General features: G+C 34.7%; 5 long non-coding RNA genes across 6 annotated transcripts; 3 read left to right on the top strand and 2 right to left on the bottom strand.

Moving 5' to 3' along the window:
• Nucleotides 1–797: 797 nt before the first annotated feature.
• Nucleotides 798–3,623, top strand: LOC124439010. Of its 2 annotated transcripts, none has more exons than XR_006946238.1 (5): nucleotides 798–1,072; nucleotides 1,205–1,365; nucleotides 2,633–2,799; nucleotides 3,176–3,294; nucleotides 3,441–3,623. It is a non-coding gene; the product is annotated as an uncharacterized LOC124439010 (long non-coding RNA). The 2 variants fall into 2 exon arrangements; XR_006946237.1 differs by having other exon boundaries at nucleotides 3,390–3,453.
• Nucleotides 3,153–3,539, bottom strand: LOC124439009. The gene is made up of 2 exons (XR_006946236.1): nucleotides 3,500–3,539; nucleotides 3,153–3,316 (listed from the first exon to the last, which is right to left on the bottom strand). It is a non-coding gene; the product is annotated as an uncharacterized LOC124439009 (long non-coding RNA).
• A 99-nt stretch (nucleotides 3,624–3,722) lies between the features above and the next one.
• On the top strand, nucleotides 3,723–24,248 carry LOC124439008. Its single transcript, XR_006946235.1, has 4 exons — nucleotides 3,723–3,831; nucleotides 3,919–4,005; nucleotides 4,165–4,630; nucleotides 24,221–24,248. It is a non-coding gene; the product is annotated as an uncharacterized LOC124439008 (long non-coding RNA).
• LOC124439012 lies at nucleotides 5,051–5,850 on the top strand. The gene is made up of 2 exons (XR_006946240.1): nucleotides 5,051–5,272; nucleotides 5,519–5,850. It is a non-coding gene; the product is annotated as an uncharacterized LOC124439012 (long non-coding RNA).
• Nucleotides 15,544–15,749, bottom strand: LOC124439011. Its single transcript, XR_006946239.1, has 2 exons — nucleotides 15,707–15,749; nucleotides 15,544–15,635 (listed from the first exon to the last, which is right to left on the bottom strand). It is a non-coding gene; the product is annotated as an uncharacterized LOC124439011 (long non-coding RNA).
• Nucleotides 24,249–24,489: the final 241 nt, after the last annotated feature.

Here is a 24,489-nt window from a genome sequence, read left to right as displayed (position 1 = left end):
GAGATGGTTTAGTATCGTGAGGAAAAACAAGACCGAGAGCAGAGCGTCAATGAGGCTGGAGAGTACACTGTCAAGTTTGCTGGCCATGAAGCTGTGACTGTACCGTGCCACAAGTGGAGTCAAACAAAAGAACTGTTGGATAGTTCCAAAAAGGCAGCTACTGCAGCATATAATGCTGAGCATTGAAGCTGTCATAACAAAGTTTATTTCTGTGTTGTTAAGGTCCACGCATGTTTTAAGTAAATTATAAGCAGGAAAAAAGACTTTCTCTGAATCAGAACCTGTGTTTACTTGGATTTGTCTGCCAGTAGATCAATCTCCAGATTTTTACTGAAATCTCCAGATTTTTTTTTGCATCAGTCTCCAGATTTTATGTGTTTTTAGGTTGAGAGGTCTGATGAAATATAGTGTTTGCAAGCTAATTGTGTGAATTATAGTGTTTATAAGTTAGGTGCAGGAAGTATAGTGAGTTAGGTGGATTCATTATAATATTTGTGATTTAAGGGCATACACTATAACAGTCAGGAGTTGTGTTCATAAACTCTAATCTTATGGTGTTAAGTGCAAGAACTGTAGTCTTTGGCAGTCAATGTAATATAATATGAAAGAGATGCATGAGATTTCATGATAAATTAATTTTGCTGATGCATTGTAACTTTGCATGTCATTATTTCATATTTTCTCATATTGTAGATCCCACATGGATGGAGTTGTGAAAGTCCCTTTACCACCTCTGTCATTCACTTCAATTACTCTTACTAGTTTTTCATTGCTCGTGTGTCATGGTGATTCATGGCCAAAAATGTTTATTTGTAGTTTGGATTCTTTGTGGATGTCAGTTGTTTGTTCATATAATGATGATGGGCCCCATTATTATATGAGCCACCTGAAGGTGGTCAACTGATACTCACAGAAGATCTACTCTGCACTAAACATTCTTTATGTGATGATATAACTGGGGTATTGAAGTGGTCCCTTTCCCTTTGTTCGAAGTTGCGTATATAAAGGAATGAAGTAGCTACAAAAGAAGATAGAAAAAGTTTGGTTATAGCCGACATCATCAATAGAAAAGGTTTTGTGATAAATGATTATAGGCCTCTTGATTTATCTCTATTGTTCTTGTGAAAATCTCAATGATTTTTATTGATGGTACTGATTTTTGGTTTGTTTATTGAATGGCACATTTATGCCGTTAATTGCATAGAGGTGCAGATTATTCAGATTGTGGTGTAGACCTGCAATAAATACGACCTACGACTTCGTGTCACGTGTCCTAAACCTTTGATCGCTTCGGTAAACGGTCCAACAGCTGGATTTTGTCTTTCCCTTCTCGCATTGTGTGATATAGTCTTTGCTTCAGAAAAGGTAATAGTATTGAGTTTATAAAATTACTCATCTTAGCTGGTCTGACTTCATCTGTGTTTTCAACTGTTTAATATCAGAGTTATATTTAATATGGAAATTAGTGATTGTCTCAAAAGAGTTTTTTGCGCGTACCGTCACGTCACTAACATTTAAGTCATTTTTGAGAGTTTTGTGGAAAAAAGAAAGGAATTGATATAATTTTTAAAACAGCCGAACTTTGTTGAATATTATATGTCAAACGTTTATTGAGTCGTTTTTGATTGGTCAATTTACTTCGCCAATAAATGCAATAAACACGTCAATAATACATTCTGACGGAATTCCCCAAAGTGAAAAAATTTATATGGTAACGTGGCGATATTAAACCTCGACGGGTTCAGTTTCCTTTACCTCCATACTTCCTCTTTACCCACACCCTTAATATAATAGAGTACTTTGTTCACCCCTCTAGTGACTCCTCATTACAACATTACATAATTTTTATTTCAGTTGACATATTCGTCGTGTTTTTTAAAGCAACTTTTCAAACGAAGTTTGTGGAGTGGGTCATCCTCCAGTTGCATGTTGCCCTCTAACTTTACCTCATTTATGCCATGTTATGTCTGAGTTGTATACACGCCTATTGATCACTTTATATAAACATTAAAATGTTTTCTTTTCTTGAACCTAGAGGATGTGTTATGGTCTTAGGTGTTAACTGTGAGATTGGAAAGTAATTAAAACTACGAATAGCTTTATCTAAGTTCCCCAAAATGCTTCACTCCCTATCTCTATTCCCCCCTCCTCAAAAAAAGTGTATCGTGAAACATTATTTATTTTATGAAAGAACCGAGATGCTTTAAAAAAATTTAATTTTGTCTTACGGTGAATCTCCTTTAAATCAGGCCTTGTCTGTTATTCTATGCAGCACAAAACTCGACTGCGACATGGCAAAGGAACGCGGAATTGTCGCAGAAATTTCATCTTTCAACCATTTGGAGGAGGAACTCAATTAACGTTTGGCTAGATTTTCACTAGTTTCTAGACAAGTTTGTGTGTCTATTTTTACGAGGGAGAGGGATTGGGCACTATTGGAAAGCAAAAGAGTGGGGTGGGCGGAGCTTAGCAACTGGAGGGAGAGGGACTGGACACGGGACCTTTGAAAATGCAATAAATTTCTATTGTTGTTCATGGACGTTCGCGTCGCAGATTATGAAAACATTTACAGTTTCGAACTTTTAACAAATCCATGTCAACAAATAGTAAAGCAGCATATTTAATATTGTAGTGCCTGCGAGACACAAAGACGTTGATGGTCAGCAGTAATATGAAGAACTTGAGTTTAAAAATCACGAGGAATGCAATTTGTTTCAAAAGTACATCAGCAACGATGATATTGTGGATGGCATCGTAAGTAGATGGTGGATGAGCTTACAGGAATGACTTACCATCCAGGTATACTTGCGGTCAGACTTATGGCGCGTGCTAATATTTATTGTACAAATAGGATAGTGTGTCCCAATGATCCGTTTGTAACCGTTACGCAGCGGAAATTGTATTTTGGCAAAATAGTTAATTGACAGTGTAGGCAAAATAGTTGAAGGCAAAATAGTTAATTGACAGTGTAGGCAAAGAAATTTGTCCCAATGATCCGTTGTAACCAATGTGTCCCAATGATCCCGTTTGAAATGTGTCCCAATGATCCCGTGTCCCAATGATCCGTTTGTAACAGTTACCCAGCGGAAATTGTTTTTGTACACAGCTTATAGTTATAAAAATAAGAACCTGTTTTAAAAATAAGAACCATGTTTTTCTTTTTATTCTTGTTCAGTTTACCTATGTACAAATATTATGTTGCATATGTACAAAGGCGAGTGTCTTCGGTAATTTGAATTTCCCAAAGGAAATAACTTACGCCAAGTTTCGTCTCGCTATCATTGCCATGATACGGTAAGCATCATTTCATTTTCAGCTGTAAAATATGAATATTCCATTGAGATAGTGATCGCTTGTTTTATTAAGTTATTGAATTTTCTCTTATTAAGATTGCTTGATATTGATTTTGACAATGAGTTTTTTTGTGAATTATGTGGAAGAATTCCCCAGAAGGTGGTGATGGATGGAACAACTCTTGAAATACAGAAAACTTTCTTACCAAATAATTTAAGAGAGTCTGATACTGGATTGCTAGATGGAAGATAAGTATTTTTTGAAGTTTATCTGTAATATATAATATATACAGGTCTGCTAATTAGTAAATACGAGTGTTCATCTACGTATCAGAAAGCATTTTATGCATGATGGTGACTTTTCTCACTTTGTTTTTGTACACAGCTTATAGTTATAAAAATAACAACCTGTTTTCTTTTGTCCAATACTAGGTTTGAAATGCGCAATTTCATCAACAGGAGAAATGTGCGAGCTTTATTGAAGAAGTACAGTGATTCAAAGCTGCGTTGGGACGAATTTCAAGAATTAAAATCTGAAGTAAGAAGAATTTATTACCCCACGAGTACAAAATTTTGTATGACCACTCCAGAGCTCATATTATACTACAATTTCTCGTATTTATAGATATCTTCAAAGGGGCTTAGGACTATATGAGGGATCACGAATCACCAAATATCCCATTTACCATTTTACGAACACGTTTTCCTGATGGTAAGTTACGCATGCGTGTACCTTTTATGGTGCTACAAACAGAGTATTATCAGTGAATCGGACAGATTGCGTGACGGTTTAGTCGCCTGACAGAGTTTTCAGTTCAGTAACATAACCGAATGTGCCTGATGATATGCTTATGTATTTTTATTTCTTTAGCGCCAGAGTTGGTCATTTACGATAATGCCTGCAGATTGCACGAGTATTGTTTGAACCGAGATCCAGCATGTTTTAAGAAAGCAAAATTTGTTGTTGATAAGTTTCATTGGAAAAATCATTCAGCTAAACTGCCATACTCTTCCTATTTTACTTGAAGCGAACTTATTGATCCAAAAATGGCCGTTTTTATGTTCTCACAAAATTTGTTGATTTATAACTGTCCTTTATGTGTAGGATGCTGCGAAGGATATAACATGAAATTGTATCCCACGCTCAATATGTACAATAAACAAGCTGCTGAACAGTGCAATTCGTGTATTAAGCCTCCATGGTTTCTTACATGGAATGCGATAACTTTTTTCTTTTTACAAAACTTCATATTTGGCACAGGAATATGTTACGCATTGTTAAATACAATCCCGAGAGAGAAATAGCCTACAAACACTATTTTCTCACTCTTAGTCGCGTTATTCATTAGCCGAATAAACGCTCACATTGAGTCCTTAAGTGTGACGTCACGTTACCATAGCGCAAAAAACGTTTTGTTTCATGCTTGCGTGTACTTCTTGTAAAACACTCTGCTGGTAAGTAAATGCTTCAATGTGATCTGACTTAAAGTGGTTTTCCCCCTTTGTTTATAGATGTCTTTTCTTCTGAGAAGAAAGAAAAAGGCGAAGCGATGGATAATGTCGCTATTTTGAATCGAATGGGCGCTTGTTTGGAACCAGTGAACTCTACAACAACTGGAAAGCTAACTCACTATACACATGCCTAGACTTGTCGAAGCCATTGAGTTCTATAAGACCTGGAGGGGAACGTCAACAAAATTACTATAAATTATTAGCGCGCAGCCGCGTGGTCAAAAACATGGCGGATTTTGGTGGTCAAAGTCAGCGGAGAGACGCGGGCTCATGAAATAAAAATTTTGTCGCCCACCCTGATTTGACCACCACGATTGGGAGTATAGACCTACTGTATCTATGAAAATATCGGAACTATTTTCCTAACATAAACACTTTTTTAAAATTTTATTTATTAAACAATCTGCAAGCTTCCGTGTTTGCGGATGGTGAAATAGCGACAGAAAAGGAAACATTTCATGACTCCGGTAAGTAGCACAGTAGTAGTTTTACTATTTTGTTTTAACACAATACTTGAAGAGTTTTTACTACTAAGTTTTAATTTAAAGTTATTTTGGTCCAGTCTTGTTTGTTCTTCACTTTATCGCTCGCCAGACGTGGCAAAGTTGCCGATTTTATCCAGTTTTGCATCATGATCAAGCTAAACTCTCCTGATTTAAATTGAGTTTACCTCCCAAAATGGGGCAGAATTTGTTCATATTTATTTTTTAAAGATGAAGGGAAAGTTTACAACAGAGTTGTGTTGAAATTGAATGCAATGCCATGCAAAGTTAATGAAAACTATGGTATATGCCGTTGTTGAGTCATGCTCATAAACCGCAGAGTTACGTAAAGGGAAGCAGTAAATACGTAGTTTGGTCAACCATTGTATCCGTTCCCATGCGGTTAACACCCAAGGAACAGTTATTGACGTTAGTAGAATTTCCTTATATACCTTATATAGTTAGATTAGATGAATTATTTTGACCAATAATATTATTTGCTAATTGTAGAGAATATTATAAATACTGCCTTGTAAAATAATAAAAATCAGTTCATTCACTAAGTTTACTCGTTGTTGTTACTGAAAGAGAAAAGTATAATACGAAATTGAGATATGGCGAGTAACACGAACTCAACAGCCGTATAATAAAAATAACTATTAAACTACTTGCCTGCTCAATTTGACTGTATAGTGTAGACAATTATAATGGGTTTGAAAAGTTGGATTTATGCAAACAGTTTTAAAGTACTACTTAGCGTTTCTGTAAGTGAAGTATTTATTGTTATAGTAAACAGGTTACTACTTCAAAACCAAGATAAAAGAAGTGTGTTGAACAATGTGCTAAGATTTGCTCCTACCTTGAAATATTTCTTCAACAATAGCTTATGATTATATCATTAATATGCATGAAAAGTTAAACATATTATTGTCTCATCTCACCAAATACATACTTGGTATGATTCCAGGTGATCCACAAATTCACATCAGATGCATTGGTTACAATGAAGTTGAATGTAGAGGAAGCAAAATAGATGGCAAAGAAATTCTTTGTGTCTTATGAAGAATTAGTACAAATCAATAAAAGAATTCTTTAAACAAATTGTAAACAAATTTAAATTGCTCATGGTCAAGCAACTTAGTCAAAGAAGCAAATTCTGTCTTCGACATGTGACCTTTCAATTATGTTTAGTTTCTTTGTACAAAATACTATCTTTGAGAAACTTGATTTGTAAGTCTTTCATGAATATTTTTTCACCAATAGATAAAAGAAACAAATTCAAAGGCTTGATGGAAAATACAAAGATTTATCAAGTTGTTTATCATTTAATTCCCAAAAGTTAGTTTGTACATATAAATAATTAGTATTGGTTGCTGTAAGCTGTTCAAGCAAAACAGAAGAGTAGTAGTGCTCGAAGGGGTTAGCATTATATAAAACTTATATCTTGTTCTTGACATACATTACACAATTCCAAGAGACTGTAAGTAGTACACAATAATATCTATAGAAATTGATAAATTTCTTTGCCTACACTGTCAATTAACTATTTTGCCTTCATGCAGCAATAGACAGAGTGTTTTTGTCAGCTCAACGCAACCCTTGTCTGAAGTTCCGAAAGCCTTGATCTACCCAAGAAAGATCTCTGGTGGTAACATGTTAGGTATGGCTAGTGGTTGGTCATCGTCATTGAGCCTTGTGACACTAGTTCAGTAGACGTTAATTGTCCTGAAGACGTTGAGGAGGTTGCTAGTAAAGCGTCGCCTAAACCAGAAGTTAGTTTTCATGGTATGCTAACGGATTACGCAAACCTTGTTAGGAAGAAGTTCACATCAAATGGTTATGGTCTCGTTCCATCGTCTTCTGAGAAGGTTTCATGTTCATCCTGTATCTTTCACCAATGTTACAAATACTTAGTTTTTTTATGCTTTTTGAAATTGTCGTTTTTATGACTATTATTTTAGAGCATAGACATTGAAGAATCTTGTGGTAGTACAGGTATTCTCAACATTTTTTTGTTGAAAAATTCTCTAGTTTCAATTCTTCGAAATTTCTCATCTTAATTATCACCTTTACTTTAGAATCCTTTCGATACGAGAAATCGCCGGGATTTGAGGTACTTTATACGATATATTGAATTTAAGTTTTATAGCGTTAATAACTCTCACCTGTCCATCGTAACTTTGCTATAATTCCATGGATAAATTATGTTTTTATATATAACAGATTATTGCTGATCCTACTTCACCTGAAGGTGTTCAGCAGGAACGACGTATGAAGTTACTGTCGTTAATTAACAATATAGCCCTTGATAAAGGGTTGGATGGTCAAAATTATAAATGTCATGGTTGTTCCAGACCAATTGGAATGAGTATGATCAATGAATTCTTGACTTGTTATTTCCTAATAACTCAAATATATTTATTTTCAAATTTCTTAGCTTAATAAATGTTATCTTTGTAGAAACTATTATAACAAAGTACATAATCCCTTTTTTCCGTGAAGCCCATGGATGCGTTCGTTCATGATGAAAGAGTCATATTGTATAAGGAGGCTCTCGTTCATCACGAGAGAGTTATGAGAAAGTTACGTTGTAAAAGGTAATAAGTAAAAAACGTATAAACATGCTTAGTGTTTGTTTGAGTTATAGTTCAAAAAGGCAGAAGTTGTTTGAACCTTTGAAGTATCCTTGGACGTTCTAGTTTTTTTTATATGAAGAATTCATGTAAAGAAAAAGATAAATTTTGAAAACCAAAGAATCCCGTTTTCGGTCCATGCCTCCAGATACCCCGAGATAGTTGAGCACTAGAGCGTCGCATGTTAACTAAGGGAACCACATAATCCTTGTTTGTTTTCCATGAAACATATGGATGGTTTGCTCGTGATACATGAGAAACAGTAAATGGGAGAGTTAAATCAGAAAGATATAAAACGATAAATTGGTATAAAACTTGTTTAAGGTTGTCTTTAATTATAAGTGTCAGAAAAAGACAGGGTCGTAAGAAGTTAATTGAAACATTGCTTGTATTGTTTTATGAGAAGAAAACAAAAGATAAAATTAAAGCAGAAAACCCGTTTTCGGTCCATGCTTCCCGATACTTTCTTAAGCGCAAGGCACTAGAACGCCGCATGTTAACGTTTCGGTAGGAGATTTCCGCACCTCCACGCTATCCTACTTGGGAGATGCCAATAGCAAGCTTCCGCCCATCAGACCCTGAGATCACCTGCGGTAGGCTTTGCTCAGGGTACGCAGGGAGAGTGCGGCCTAAGCCACTGAATACTATATCGCACACAGCTTCCACTGCTACTTGACATCTACTATATGAAGTTTTAGCTTTATATATATATACCAAAATTTAAAGGCGTACGAAAGTTGTGGGATGATTGTTATCGTTACTGCGCATGCCCAGATGATTTCTTCGATAATTTGCGACTAAGTGAGTTAATTGACACAAATGTAGTGCAAGTACACATAGTTGCTCGTTGTCATGACTATGAACAATTACTCGAGTGGACTGCGCATGCTCGAGCACATGCGCAGACGATTTCTCTATTAAATTGTAACTAAGCATGCTATTTACTTCAAAATTGGTGCTAGTAGATGCAGTTGGTCGTTGCCATGACCACGAACTTGGGTAGCTGGTCAGGTTGACAGCGCATGCTCAATCAGACTGCGCATGCACAGATGATTTGTCTTAAAAAGTTTTACTGAGCGAGCTAATTACTCCAAAATCGGTACTAGTACATCCAGTTGGTCGTTACCATGAGCTTGGAGACTGTGGAGTTGACAACGCATGCTCAGATTCTCAATTAATTTGCGACAGAGCGAGCTCTGAAATTGGTGCTTGTACATGCGCTGAGCAAGTTTTCCATCATATATTTTTGGCATGCTTTTTGTCTACTTAAGCTTGTTTTTACAAATGCATGTGAAACTCGTCAACACTTTGTTACGGCACTCGTAATATCCGTGACAACGTTAAAAATGTTTTTTATTTTTCTCTACAACTTTATATCTGCATATTGCATGTCATATCCAAGCTTTCCTTTGATTTGACGGGAAATGGTTTTTTATTCACTCTTACATCTTCTGCCTTTATAATTAGTCGATCTGTATTTCTAAACTAATATTTACAAATGCCTCAAGAGAATCTTTTTATTTTATTGGCTCTCTTCTACAAATACAATACCATGTCCGACTATTTGATTGCACGAATTTTGTAATTTGATCACTTTTTTTGACACATGTGTTTACCATGGGAAAGTTGGATTGCTTAAATGTACGTAGTTGTTTAGACTAGTTGGATCCATAGTTATCCTGTAATGTATACTCTTGTGAAACACCAATGAGCATACGTAGTGTGTCTTCTTTAACCTCTATTCTTGTTCTCCACTTCATCATCTATCCATCTTTGTTCTTTTTTAGTTCTCAGCTCAACGCAACCCTTGTCTGAAGTTCCGAAAGACTTGATCTACCCAAGAAAGATCTCTGGTGGTAACATGTTAGGTATGGCTAGTGGTTGGTCATCGTCATTGAGCCTTGTGACACTAGTTCAGTAGACGTTAATTGTCCTGAAGACGTTGAGGAGGGTTCTAGTAAAGCGTCGCCTAAACCAGAAGTTAGTTTTCATGGTATGCTAACGGATTACGCAAACGTTGTTAGGAAGAAGTTCACATCAAATGGTTATGGTCTCGTTCCATCGTCTTCTGAGAAGGTTTCATGTTCATCCTGTATCTTTCACCAATGTTACAAATACTTAGTTTTTATGCTTTTGAAATTGTCGTTTTATGACTATTATTTTAGAGCATAGACATTGAAGAATCTTGTCGTAGTACAGGTATTTTCAACATTTTTTTGTTGAAAAATTCTCTAGTTTCAATTCTTCGAAATTTCTCATCTTAATTATCACCTTTACTTTAGAATCCTTTCGATACGAGAAATCGCCGGGATTTGAGGTACTTTATACGATATATTGAATTTAAGTTTTATAGCGTTAATAACTCTCATCTGTCCGTCGTAACTTTGCTATAATTCTATGGATAAATTATGTTTTTATATATAACAGATTATTGATGATCCTACTTCACCTGAAGGTGTTCAGCAAGAACGACGTATGAAGTTACAGTCCTTAATTAATAATATAGCCCTTGATAAAGGGTTGGATGGTCAAAATTATAAATGTCGTGGTTGTTCCAGACCAATTGGAATAAGTATGATCAATGAATTCTTGACTTGTTATTTCCTAATAACTCAAATATATTTATTTTCAAATTTCTTAGCTTAATAAATGTTATCTTTGTAGAAACTATTATAACAAAGTACATAATCCCTTTTTTCCGTGAAGCCCACGGATGCGTTCGTTCATGATGAAAGAGTCATATTGTATAAGGAGGCTCTCGTTCATCACGAGAGAGTTATGAGAAAGTTACGTTGTAAAAGGTAATAAGTAAAAAACGTATAAACATGCTTAGTGTTTGTTTGAGTTATAGTTCAAAAGGCAGAAGTTGTTTGAACCTTTGAAGTATCCTTGGACGTTCTAGTTTTTTATATGAAGAATTCATGTAAAGAAAAAGATAAATTTTGAAAACCAAAGAATCCCGTTTTCGGTCCATGCCTCCAGATACCCCGAGATAGTTGAGCACTAGAGCGTCGCATGTTAACTAAGGGAACCACATAATCCTTGTTTGTTTTCCATGAAACATATGGATGGTTTGCTCGTGATACATGAGAAACAGTAAATGGGAGAGTTAAATCAGAAAGATATAAAACGATAAAATTGGTATAAAACTTGTTTAAGGTTGTCTTTAATTATAAGTGTCAGAAAAAGACAGGGTCGTAAGAAGTTAATTGAAACATTGCTTGTATTGTTTTATGAGAAGAAAACAAAAAGATAAAATTAGAAAGCAGAAAACCCCGTTTTCGGTCCATGCTTCCCGATACCTTCTTAAGCGCAAGGCACTAGAACGCCGCATGTTAACGTTTCGGTAGGAGATTTCCGCACCTCCACGCTATCCTACTTGGGAGATGCCAATAGCAAGCTTCCGCCCATCAGACTCTGAGATCACCTGCGATAGGCTTTGCTCAGGGTACGCAGGGAGAGTGCGGCCTAAGCCACTGAATACTATATCGCACACAGCTTCCACTGCTACTTGACATCTACTATATGAAGTTTTAGCTTTATATATATATACCAAAATTTAAAGGCGTACGAAAGTTGTGGGATGATTGTTATCGTTAGTGCGCATGCCCAGATGATTTCTTTGATAATTTGCGACTAAGTGAGTTAATTGACACAAATGTAGTGCAAGTACATATAGTTGGTCGTTGTCATGACTATGAACAATTACCCGAGCGCATGCGCAGACGATTTCTCTATTAAATTGTTACTAAGCATGCTATTTACTTCAAAATTGGTACTAGTAGATGCAGTTGGTCGTTGCCATGACCATGAACTTGGGTAGCTGGTCAAGTTGACTGCGCATGTTCAAAGACACTGCGCATGCGCAGATGAAATGTCTTAAAACGTGTGATTGAGCGAGCTAATTACTCCAAAATCGGTACTAGTACATCCAGTTGGTTGTTACCATGAGCTTGGAGAGTTTGTGGAGTTGACAACGCATGCTCAGATTCTCAATTAATTTGTGACAGAGCGAGCTCTGAAATTGGTGCTTGTAGATGCGCTGAGCAAGTTTTCCATCATATATTTTTGGCATGCTCTTTGTCTACTTAAGCTTGTTTTGTTAAATGCATGTGAAACTCGTCAACAATTTGTTACGGCACTCGTAATATCCGTGACAACGTTAAAAATGTTTTTTATTTTTCTCTAGAACATTATACCTGCATATTGCATGTCATATCCAAGCTTTCCTTTGATTTGACGCGAAATGGTTTTTATTCACTCTTACATCTTCTGCCTTTATAATCAGTCGATCTGTATTTCTAAACTAATATTTAAAAATGCCCCAAGAGAATCTTTTTATTTTATTGGCTCTCTTCTACAAATACAATACCATGTCCGACTATTTGATTAAACGAATTTTGTAATTTGATCACGTTTCTTTGACACGTGTGTTTACGATGGGAAAGATGTTTGCTTAAATGTACCTAGTTGTTTAGACTAGTTGGATCCATAGTTATCCTATAATGTATACTCTTGTGAAACACCAATGAGCATACGTAGTGTGTCTTCTATAACCTCTATTCAATTTGAAAATAGTGTTTTGATGAAAATTTTGAATCATGATAAAATTCATTTTTAGGGTGGGGTGGAAATCCTATTTTGTTAAAAGTTCTTTTTGTTGTGGAAAATGTGTTCAAATGCATAAATTATAGTCTTTTCATGAAAATTTTGAAATATGATAGAATTTATTTTCAAATGGGGTGAATTTGCTATTTTTATAAAAGTTCTTTTGTTGTGGAAAATATGTTTAAATTGCATAAATTATAGTCTTTTCATGAAAATTTTGAATTATGATAAAATTCATTTTCAGGGGGGGTCGAATTCCTATTTTTGTAAAAGTTCTTTTTAATCTGGAAAATGTGTTCAAATGCATAAATTATAGTCTTTTTATAAAAATTTGAATGTAATAAAATAAATTTTCAGGTGGGGTGGAATTCTTACTTTTGTTAAAGTTCTTTTTGTTGTGGAAAATATGTTCAAATGCATAAATTATAGTCTTTTGATGAAAATTTTGAAATATGATAAAATTCATTTTCAGGAGGCATGGAAATCCAATTTTTGTAAAAGTTTTTGTTGTTGTGGAAAATGTGTTTAATTGCATAAATTATGGTCTTTTGATGAAAATATTGAAATATGATAAAATTCATTTTCTGGGGGTGGATTTCCTATTTTTGTAAAAGTTCTTTTTGTTGTGGAAAATGTGTTTAATTGCATAAATTATGGTCTTTTGATGAAAATTTTGAAATATGATAAAATTCATTTTCAGGAGGGGTGGAAATCCTATTTTGGTAAAAGTTCTTTTTGTTGTGGATAATGTGTTCAAATGCATAAATTATAGTCTTTTCATGAAAATTTTGAAATATGATAAAATTCATTTTCAAATGAGGTGAATTTGCTATTTTTATAAAAGTTCTTTTTGTTGTGGAAAATGTGTTTAAATTGATTAAATTATAGTATTTTCATGAAAATTTTGAAATATGTAAAATCCATTTTCAGGGGGGGTGGAAATCCAAATTTTGTAAAAGTTCTTTTTGTTGTGGAAAATGTGTTTAATTACATAAATTATGTTTTTTGATGAAATTTTTGGAATATGATAAAATTCATTTTCAGGAGGGGTGTAAATCCAATTTTTGTAAAAGTTCTTTTTGTTGTGGAAAATGTGTTCAAATGCATAAATTATAGTCTTTTGATGAAAATTTTGAAATATAATAAAATTCATTTTCAGGGGGGTGGAATTCCTATTGATTATGAAAATTTTGAATTTTGAAATATGAAATTCATTTTCAGGGGGGGTGGAAATCCAATTTTTGTAAAAGTACTTTTTGTTGTGGATAATGTGTTTAATTACATAAGTTATGGTTTTTTGATGAAAATTTTGAAATATGATAAAATTCATTTTCAGGAGGGGTGAAAATCCAATTTTTGTAAAAGTTCTTTTTGTTGTGGAAAATGTGTTCAAATGCATAAATTATAGTCTTTTGATGAAAATTTTGAAATATGATAAAATTCATTTTCAGGGGTGGAAATCAATTTTGTAAAAGTTGTTTTTTTGTGGAAAATGTGTTTAATTACATAAGTTATGGTTTTTTGATGAAAATTTTGAAATATGATAAAATTCATTTTCAGGAGGGGTGGAAATCCAATTTTTGTAAAGGTTCTTTTTGTTGTGAAAAATGTGTTCAAATGAATAAATTAGAGTCTTTTGATAAAATTTTGAAATATAATAAAATTCATTTTCAAGGGGGTGGAATACTATTGATTATGAAAATTTTGAATTTTGAATTATGAAATTCATTTTCAGGGGTGGAAGTCCTATTTTTGCAAAAGTTCTTTTTGTTGTGGAAAATGTGTTCAAATGCATAAATTATAGTCTTTTGATGAAAATTTTGAATTATGATAAAATTCATTTTCAGGAGGGGTGGAAATCCAATTTTTGTAAAAGTTCTTTTTGTTAAAGTGCTTATATTACGAATTTTATCCCCCCTTTTTTATGAGCTTAATTGAAAATTTGGATTATTTAAAGAACTATGACATGTCGCTGGACTTAAACAGATAAATATAAGTTCCATAATTTTGCCTCCAAAATCGGGTACTATTTGCGAATTTTTTACGACGCCATATTGATACTTGTGACGTAGATAGTTGAACACGTCTGTTTCCGTCAATATAATATTATATTATAGGAGGTGATTTTGTTGTCGTTTTTCTTGTCTTAAAAACAAATAATGACAGTATTTTCAATAAAATATTAAAAAACAAGTTATCCGGAAAGTATGGCCTCAAATCAGTGCTCAGATAATTCGAATTCGATGTCTGAATGCGTATCTGATTCGAGCTCGGAATACGTGGGTTATGTCGAGCATTTAAACGACTTCGCATATGACGATGAGCCGCTCGCAGTAGATGGTGATGAAGTGCATACTCCAGATGATCCCGATGGAATTCTCCCTGCGACATTAGAACAACGAAGTGATGGCGTAATTCCACTCGGTGAATGGTAAGTTGTTGTTTTCTCCTGTTTGTAATATACATAAAGTTACTTTATAAGCCACAATGCTCCCACGTTTTAGGTGTATTTGTCAATGCTGTCATACCGATTTGTTAGAAGGCTTATTAGAGTACAGATGCTGTAAGGAAATAGGACCAGCTTTGCAGAAAATGGCATTCGATGGCAGCATTGAGAAAATATCATGCATAGCACAGCATGCCAAATTTGGGCCTTTAGTTCATGAGGCTGTCCATGAAAACGTCGGGCCACTATTGGACGTGCTTATCGCCGCCAAGCATCACAATCATTAAATATGTAAGATTGTAAATTGTATGAGAAACAATGTTATCATCAACATTGTTTCATCAACAATAATTAGTCCAACCTTTTTATTAACTTCAGGTACTTGAGAGCTGTGGCATACAGATGGTTGATGTGATGGTTTTGTGGGTCTATGGGATCGGAGAATACTCGGCCTTTACCTGCTTGTGTTTAACACATAAAGTTCTTTTCATCACATTTACCACAATTTTGCACGACAATGGCCATCGAACCAATGTTTTTAATGTGTACTTTTGGATTTTCAGCCTTGAAGTTAAAGCAAAATTTTTCAAATAACTCAACCAATGAGATGTAAAATACCATGAACATAGGTTGTTCATGCGAGCTTGCTCCTTCATCAATTCTGTAACACGATTAAGAAAATTCATTATTATGAAATACAACAGAGATCTAATTCTTTATAAGATAAAATACCTGACTGTATTACTTGTAGTATCTTCATCTAAATCTTCACTCTGACTAGACTCTTCAAAAGAGGAGTAGTCCATGTATGATTCTCATTCAAAAGCTGTTCAGCACTCCCCTGCATTCCATCGTCTATATTAATGCTGGTCACCACGGATGTATTACGATTTTCCCTGATTTCGCTTTGATATTCATTTTGCAACTTCTGGGCCTTTTTCTTCTAAGATGCTTTTGTCTTTTTATACCAGCTTAAAGTCTTTTGTAAAGATGTAAGTTTTTTCTTAAGACGATGGCACGATTTACATGGAGACTGGGATTCACAAATATCTTCACCAACTGCATGTAGTTCTTCTTCAAATGGCGAATCGTTTTCTTCCCCAGATGGTACTTCCTCATCCAGAAAACATGTTCCTTCAGCGATGGCTTATAGAGAGTATCATTTTTAGAGAGTTTTTAGAGAGTTTTTCATCTTTACATCACACCTTAAGTTGTTGTTGAAGTGGATCGATGCCCAAATGTGTCTAAAACAATAAAGACTTGTGGAAGTTGCAAAAGAACTAACATTGTCATATTGGAAATATCCCACCTGCAATACATTCCAACCTAGGAATAATGAAACATTTTTGGAGCAAAATGATTCAGGACAAAATAGAATCCTTCCAAACAACTTGTTTGAGCAACTGGTGAAGCCCTTTGAGTTCTATAATAACTGGAGCGGCTATCTCAAGCGCGGCCTTAGATATCTGTTGCCGCTGAGATTTACCGAAATTGACCGCTTATCCGAAATTTCACGATTTCCCACTCCTTCCTGAGGAAAGAGTGAGGAAAATGTATGTGTGTATTTGGGATTCGGCAAGCAATTTTTTTGATGAAAATCACGATAAAACCCTACAATTCGTAACAGCGAGTCAACTGTGCTTTCCAGTTATCGGCTCCTACGAGGATGCATTTATAACTATCGACGAAAGAGCTATATGTCGGCTACACATCTATGAACGCAGATATGCGTCATTTTCTTACCAGCGTCAAACATGTTTGATCGATTAAACTCTTTAGTCTATACAAAAAAGTATATCATAGTTAATCTCCACGGTGGTTCACGGGAGAGAATTAGGCTTATTTGTTATCATTCCTATTTTGCTTCTTTTCGTGCAATAGGCAATGTCTTTTTGCGCCACAATTGTAGGATTTTTACTTGTTTCTTTAAAAATGTAAATAGTAAATCTCTGGATATTTACGGATCTTCTGTAATTGAGTTTCATGTTAAATTTCAAAAAGACTCAAGTCTGCATAGGTTTGGTAAATGAAAACAAACAATATTGTATAGAAATTACTTTAAGTAACCTTTTTGTGATGTTCTGAAGTGCAACTGCATCAAATACTTGTAAAGTTGTAGCACATTTTGATTTTGTTGTATTGATATATGAATTGGGTAAAATGCAAATAATCATCAAAACACTTATGCTCCCAATGGTGTTTATAATTAATTTTTAGTTTTAATACTTCTACCCTTCTTTTTCACTTTGTTTTGTTTTTCCTATATTTGCAATAAAAGTGCACAATTTGAATGATTAACACAGTTTTCACCTCAATAATAAATTTCATAAGCAGTTGGTAGTGCATTTTGATACTCATCCACATCTGGTGTTTTGTTCATACAAGAATGATGAAGTGCAAGTAGATATGTCATAGCAAGGCAATAAAACCAAACGAATTAAATACCTATACTGTACTTTAATGCTAGAAGCTTAAAAGCTTTTTAGAAATTATAAAGTTATTGGATTATATTACCTCTATATCATCAATCTCATGAAAAGAAATAAGAAGCAAAAAATTTGTAAAAAAGCTTTGAAAAGTGAAAAACTTTTCTTTAAAAAAGCAGCAATAATGCATATGATAAATCTCCAATAATGCATATGATGAATCTTTAATGCTTCAGTATAGTGCATTAGACATTAACATTTAAACAACACTCAACTAAAATATTTTGATAAAGGTATGACATGATTTAAAAATTAAGTTATATAAAACCCAATGGCTTATACAGTTTGATGCTTCACATTTGCATCGAGTCATCATCAATCTCAGTACAAATGTTTACATAGACACAAACTTTATGGCCTTCCCATTTTATATGTTTGTGAATTGACATTTCTTTAAGCATCAAAACACACACAACCTTCTTGCCATCTTTCTTTGGATCATGAACTTTAACTTCAAAGCATTCAAGGCATCCTTAGTGAATCCATTGTCTACATCCATAGAATTTGACCATTATCAAATTAAATAACTCAGGATAGGGCAGACAATAAATCAATTATCTTTACAGCATTATCATTTTTTTAAGACTCTGCCTGGTCAATAACGTCTTCGAGTCATCTTTACTACTTGATCTTCCCTGCATGTTGTCAGCAAATAGAACATAACAAGCTCTGCTCCAAATCATGGGTACTGTTGGGCTGATCATTTCTTTTTGATACTTACTCACAGAGAAAAATGTGTCCAGGGTCTTTTTTGCTTTAGGGAAACTATTTTGCAAATAGACGGGTAAATTTACGATTTCATGCATTAACAAATGACAGAAAAGTATGCAGAATTTTATAAACAAAAGCAGGAAAACATCAGTATATTTGGCGTTCAAGTCAGTCTTAAAAAATACGATCTTTAATATGTATTTTATGGCTTTTCAAGTGCATGTATAATTGCTTTTCAATCGTTGACGGACTAACAAAACAAGCAACTATCTCACCTGTGGGAAGCGATATGTTCCTTTTTGTGGAAACTACGACATCCAACAATTGAACGATTGAAGTGCTGGCATTATAAAAGAAATGCCAAAAAAGATATCGTCACAGAATATGGAACTAACGATATCCGTATTTTGGGTTATGGTGTTTGTTTTTGAAAAATCTTTATAATTTACTATAGACACCAGGGGGAGGTCGAGAATATTATTTTTCTGCAAAGCGATCATTTCAACGGAAATACGTCCGTTGACCGCCATTTTTTTGGCGTCCTCGCCCCAGTACAGTTAGCCGCTCCAGTTATTATAGAACTCAATGGTGAAGCCTGGTGAATTGACTTCATCAGCTGTGGGTTTAACAATTTAGCACAAATCTTATCATGAGCAACTGAACCTTAAACATTACAACAAAGAATGATGATAAACTGTTAGGGAAGTTATCTTTAAATAATGCCTTCACAAACCTTCTAACAAATATTCCCTTGCTTTAATATCAGGGCCATGAAAACAACTTGAAAACAGTAGATTATCCAAATTGGTGTGCTTGTCTACTATGTGACTCAGGAAAGATTTGAACTTTGCCCAAATTACTTTGCCATCACCATCATAAGTAAAACAAACAAACAGCCGAATACTTAGTCGGTGTCCATTGAGCGCGTTTTTTTGCAATAAAATTCACCCAGATTTTACGTCTTCGCTTCGCTTCAGGACGCTCATCACCGTAAAATGGTATACGGTGAAGAGAAATTCCTTCCGCAAAATTTTCTCGGTTTGAACAGCCGAAAACTGCACATCTATCAGGTATTTTGATGCAGAGCCATAGTAGATTAAGTAAAATTATAGCAAAAATCACACTTCACAAAACTTCCTGTCTTTATGTTACGTCACATACTTCTCGATTCAGGCTGTCATCAAGCAAATTGAACGCGCAGCAATTTTTCTCCATTATTGCCCATTTTGAGAAAAGAAACGCATTTATCTCATAAACGAAGCCATCATTCAGAAAATTGTAAAATAACATTTACAATGATTTTTTTACCTCAATCAGAAAATTCAAAAAAAATATTTTGAGATAAGCACTTTAAATAATAATCTTCTTGTTTAAATAACTTAGTGTTGTAAAAAACAGTTATTACATTAAAAAATAATTTAATAACGTTAAAACCATGACATGTGTACAATTTATCCAAAAAATAAGACCAGAATTTTTTATTTAAAATTGTTTGCTTTTTACAAATTTACTATAAAAATGTAAAAATGTGAAAATATCCATTTTTAAAAGAATATAGTGTTTAAAATAATAGTGTTATAATTGCAAAATTATCAAACAACGTTAAAATCATGATTTGTGCATAATTTTGCTGAAAAACATGTACTAATATTTTTTATTTAAGCATGTTTGCCTTTATTCAATTTAAAACAAAAATAATAAAAAGACTTAAAAAATAAACATTTATTTAAAAAATTTAGTGTCATTAAAAATGGTCATATAATTACAAAATAATCTAATAATGTTAAAAACATGATTTGTGCACAATTTTGCGGAAAAAGAAAGACTAGTACTTTTTGTTGAAAATTGATTGTCTTTAAGAAATATAAAATAAAAGTAATAAAAAAACTTCAATAATAATCTTCTTTAAATGAGATATGATCTTCGCACTTAGCTGGACAATTTAAGCAATCGTCTCAGGACCTGAAAAAATCAGGTGACTCAACGGGATTCGAACCCATGACCTCTGCGGTGCCGGTGCAGTGCTCTGACCACTGAGCTATGAAGTCACACAGTGGTGAGCAGGTCAATATTGTTGGGCTCATGTTTTCTCGTGAAATGAATGTCATGTGAATGTTTTATGCAGTGCGGTGTTTTGAAATTAAATGAGATATGATCTTCGCACTTAGCTGGACAATTTAAGCAATCGTCTCAGGACCTGAAAAAATCAGGTGACTCAACGGGATTCGAACCCATGACCTCTGCGGTGCCGGTGCAGTGCTCTGACCACTGAGCTATGAAGTCACACAGTGGTGAGCAGGTCAATATTGTTGGGCTCATGTTTTCTCGTGAAATGAATGTCATGTGAATGTTTTATGCAGTGCGGTGTTTGAAATTAAATGAGATATGATCTTCGCACTTAGCTGGACAATTTAAGCAATCGTCTCAGGACCTGAAAAATCAGGTGACTCAACGGGATTCGAACCCATGACCTCTGCGGTGCCGGTGCAGTGCTCTGACCACTGAGCTATGAAGTCACACAGTGGTGAGCAGGTCAATATTGTTGGGCTGATGTTTTCTCGTGAAATGAATGTCATGTGAATGTTTTATGCAGTGCGGTGTTTGAAATTAAATGAGATATGATCTTCGCACTTAGCTGGACAATTTAAGCAATCGTCTCAGGACCTGAAAAATCAGGTGACTCAACGGGATTCGAACCCATGACCTCTGCGGTGCCGGTGCAGTGCTCTGACCACTGAGCTATGAAGTCACACAGTGGTGAGCAGGTCAATATTGTTGGGCTCATGTTTTCTCGTGAAATGAATGTCATGTGAATGTTTTATGCAGTGCGGTGTTTTGAAATTAAATGAGATATGATCTTCGCACTTAGCTGGACAATTTAAGCAATCGTCTCAGGACCTGAAAAAATCAGGTGACTCACCGGGATTCGAACCCATGACCTCTGCGGTGCCGGTGCAGTGCTCTGACCACTGAGCTATGAAGTCACACAGCGGTGAGCAGGTCAATATTGTTGGGCTGATGTTTTCTCGTGAAATGAATGTCATGTGAATGTTTTATGCAGTGCGGTGTTCTGAAATTAAATGAGATATGATCTTCGCACTTAGCTGGACAATTTAAGCAATCGTCTCAGGACCTGAAAAAATCAGGTGACTCAACGGGATTCGAACCCATGACCTCTGCGGTGCCGGTGCAGTGCTCTGACCACTGAGCTATGAAGTCACACAGTGGTGAGCAGGTCAATATTGTTGGGCTCATGTTTTCTCGTGAAATGAATGTCATGTGAATGTTTTATGCAGTGCAGTGTTTTGAAATTAAATGAGATATGATCTTCGCACTTAGCTGGACAATTTAAGCAATCGTCTCAGGACCTGAAAAAATCAGGTGACTCAACGGGATTCGAACCCATGACCTCTGCGGTGCCGGTGCAGTGCTCTGACCACTGAGCTATGAAGTCACACAGCGGTGAGCAGGTCAATATTATGTTTTCTCGTGAAATGAATGTCATGTGAATGTTTTATGCAGTGCTGTTCTGAAATTAAATGAGATATGATCTTCGCACTTAGCTGGACAATTTAAGCAATCGTCTCAGGACCTGAAAAATCAGGTGACTCAACGGGATTCGAACCCATGACCTCTGCGGTGCCGGTGCAGTGCTCTGACCACTGAGCTATGAAGTCACACAGCAGGTCAATATTGTTCTCATTTTTTTCAGAAATGAATGTCATAAAACATTCACATGCATGTGAAATTAAATGAATATGAGCCCAACAATATTGACCTGCTCACCACTGTGTGACTTCATAGCTCAGTGGTCAGAGCACTGCACCGGCACCGCAGAGGTCATGGGTTCGAATCCCGGTGAGTCACCTGATTTTTCAGGTCCTGAGACGATTGCTTAAATTGTCCAGCTAAGTGCGAAGATCATATCTCATTTAATTTCAAACACCGCACTGCATAAAACATTCACATGACATTCATTTCACGAGAAAACATGAGCCCAACAATATTGACCTGCTCACCACTGTGTGACTTCATAGCTCAGTGGTCAGAGCACTGCACCGGCACCGCAGAGGTCATGGGTTCGAATCCCGTTGAGTCACCTGATTTTTCAGGTCCTGAGACGATTGCTTAAATTGTCCAGCTAAGTGAAGATCATATCTCATTTAATTTCAAAACACCGCACTGCATAAAACATTCACATGACATTCATTTCACGAGAAAACATGAGCCCAACAATATTGACCTGCTCACCACTGTGTGACTTCATAGCTCAGTGGTCAGAGCACGGCACCGCAGAGGTCATGGGTTCGAATCCCGCTGAGTCACCTGATTTTTCAGGTCCTGAGACGATTGCTTAAATTGTCCAGCTAAGTGCGAAGATCATATCTCATTTAATTTCAAAACACCGCACTGCATAAAACATTCACATGACATTCATTTCACGAGAAAACATGAGCTCAACAATATTGACCTGCTCACCACTGTGTGACTTCATAGCTCAGTGGTCAGAGCACTGCACCGGCACCGCAGAGGTCATGGGTTCGTATCCCGTTGAGTCACCTGATTTTTTCAGGTCCTGAGACGATTGCTTAAATTGTCCAGCTAAGTGCGAAGATCATATCTCATTTAATTTCAAAACACCGCACTGCATAAAACATTCAAATAATCTTCTTGTTAAAATAACTTAGTATTTTGAAAAACAGTCATTAAATTGAAAAGTAATCTAACAACGTTCAAATCATAACTTGTGTACAATTAATCCAAAAAAGTAAGAGAAGAATTTTTTATTTAAAACTACTTGCCTTTAATAAATTAACTATAAAAATTTTTTAAAAAATTAAAACAATGCATTTTGTAAAAATAACTTAGTGTTTTGAAAACAGTGATATAATTAAAAAATAATCTAATAACTTTAAAATCTTGATTTGTGTATAATTTTTCTACAAGACTTGGACTAGTTTTTTTTTATTTCAAATTGGTTACCTTTAATTAATTAAAAACAAAAATTATAAAAAACTTAAAAAAATAAACATTTATTTAAAAAAACTTAGTGTCATTAATAATAGTCATACAATTACAAAATAATCTAGTAACGTTTAAATCATGATTTGTGCGCAATTTTGCTGAAAAAAGACTAGTATTTTTAATTTAAAATTTATTGTCTTTAATAAATATAAAATAAAAATAATAAAAAACTTACATAATAATCTTCTTGTTAAAATAACTTAGTGTCTTAAAAAACAGTTATTAAATTAAAAAGTAATCTAATAACGTTCAAATCATGACTTGTGTACAATTTATCCAAAAATGTAAGACAAGAATTTTTATTTAAAATTGCTTACTTAAATGAATTTATTATAAAAATGTAACAAAAGTAAAAATATCCATTTAACAAAAAATCTAGTGTTTTTAAAATAAGTATTATAATGATAAAATTATCTAATAACGTTAAAATCTTGATTTGTGCATGATTTTGCTACAAAACGTGGACTAATTTTTTTTTAAAACTGGTGACCTTTAATAAATTTAAAACAAAAATTTTTAAAAAAAACTTATGAAAATGAACATTTATTTAGAAAAATCTTAGTGTCATTAAAAATAGTCATACAATTACAAAATAATCTAATAACGTTTAAATCATGATTTGTGCGCAATTTTGCTGAAAAAGGAAGACTAGTACTTTTTGTTGAAAATTGATTGTCTTTAAGAAATATAAAATAAAAGTAATAAAAAAACTTCAATAATAATCTTCTTTAAATGAGATATGATCTTCGCACTTAGCTGGACAATTTAAGCAATCGTCTCAGGACCTGAAAAAATCAGGTGACTCAACGGGATTCGAACCCATGACCTCTGCGGTGCCGGTGCAGTGCTCTGACCACTGAGCTATGAAGTCACACAGTGGTGAGCAGGTCAATATTGTTGAGCTGATGTTTTCTCGTGAAATGAATGTCATGTGAATGTTTTATGCAGTGCAGTGTTTTGAAATTAAATGAGATATGATCTTCGCACTTAGCTGGACAATTTAAGCAATCGTCTCAGCAATCAGGTCTCATGACCTCTGCGGTGAACCACTGAGCTATGAAGTCACACAGTGGTGAGCAGGTCAATATTGTTGGGCTGATGTCGTGAAATGAATGTCATGTGAATGTTTTATGCAGTGCGGTGTTTTGAAATTAAATGAGATATGATCTTCGCACAGTCTGGACTCAGCTCTGCAGTGCCAGTGCCTGACTGAAAGTCACACAGTGGTGAGCAGGATTGAATGTTTTCTCGTGAAATGCATGTGAATGTGCTGTTTGAAATTAAATGAGATAT

Source organism: Xenia sp. Carnegie-2017, unplaced genomic scaffold, assembly GCF_021976095.1.
Source record: "Xenia sp. Carnegie-2017 unplaced genomic scaffold, XeniaSp_v1 HiC_scaffold_19, whole genome shotgun sequence".
NCBI classification, from domain to species: Eukaryota; Metazoa; Cnidaria; class Anthozoa; order Malacalcyonacea; family Xeniidae; genus Xenia; species Xenia sp. Carnegie-2017.
The sequence above is the reverse complement of the archived record's forward strand: the minus strand, read 5'-3'. Positions and strand labels throughout refer to the sequence as shown.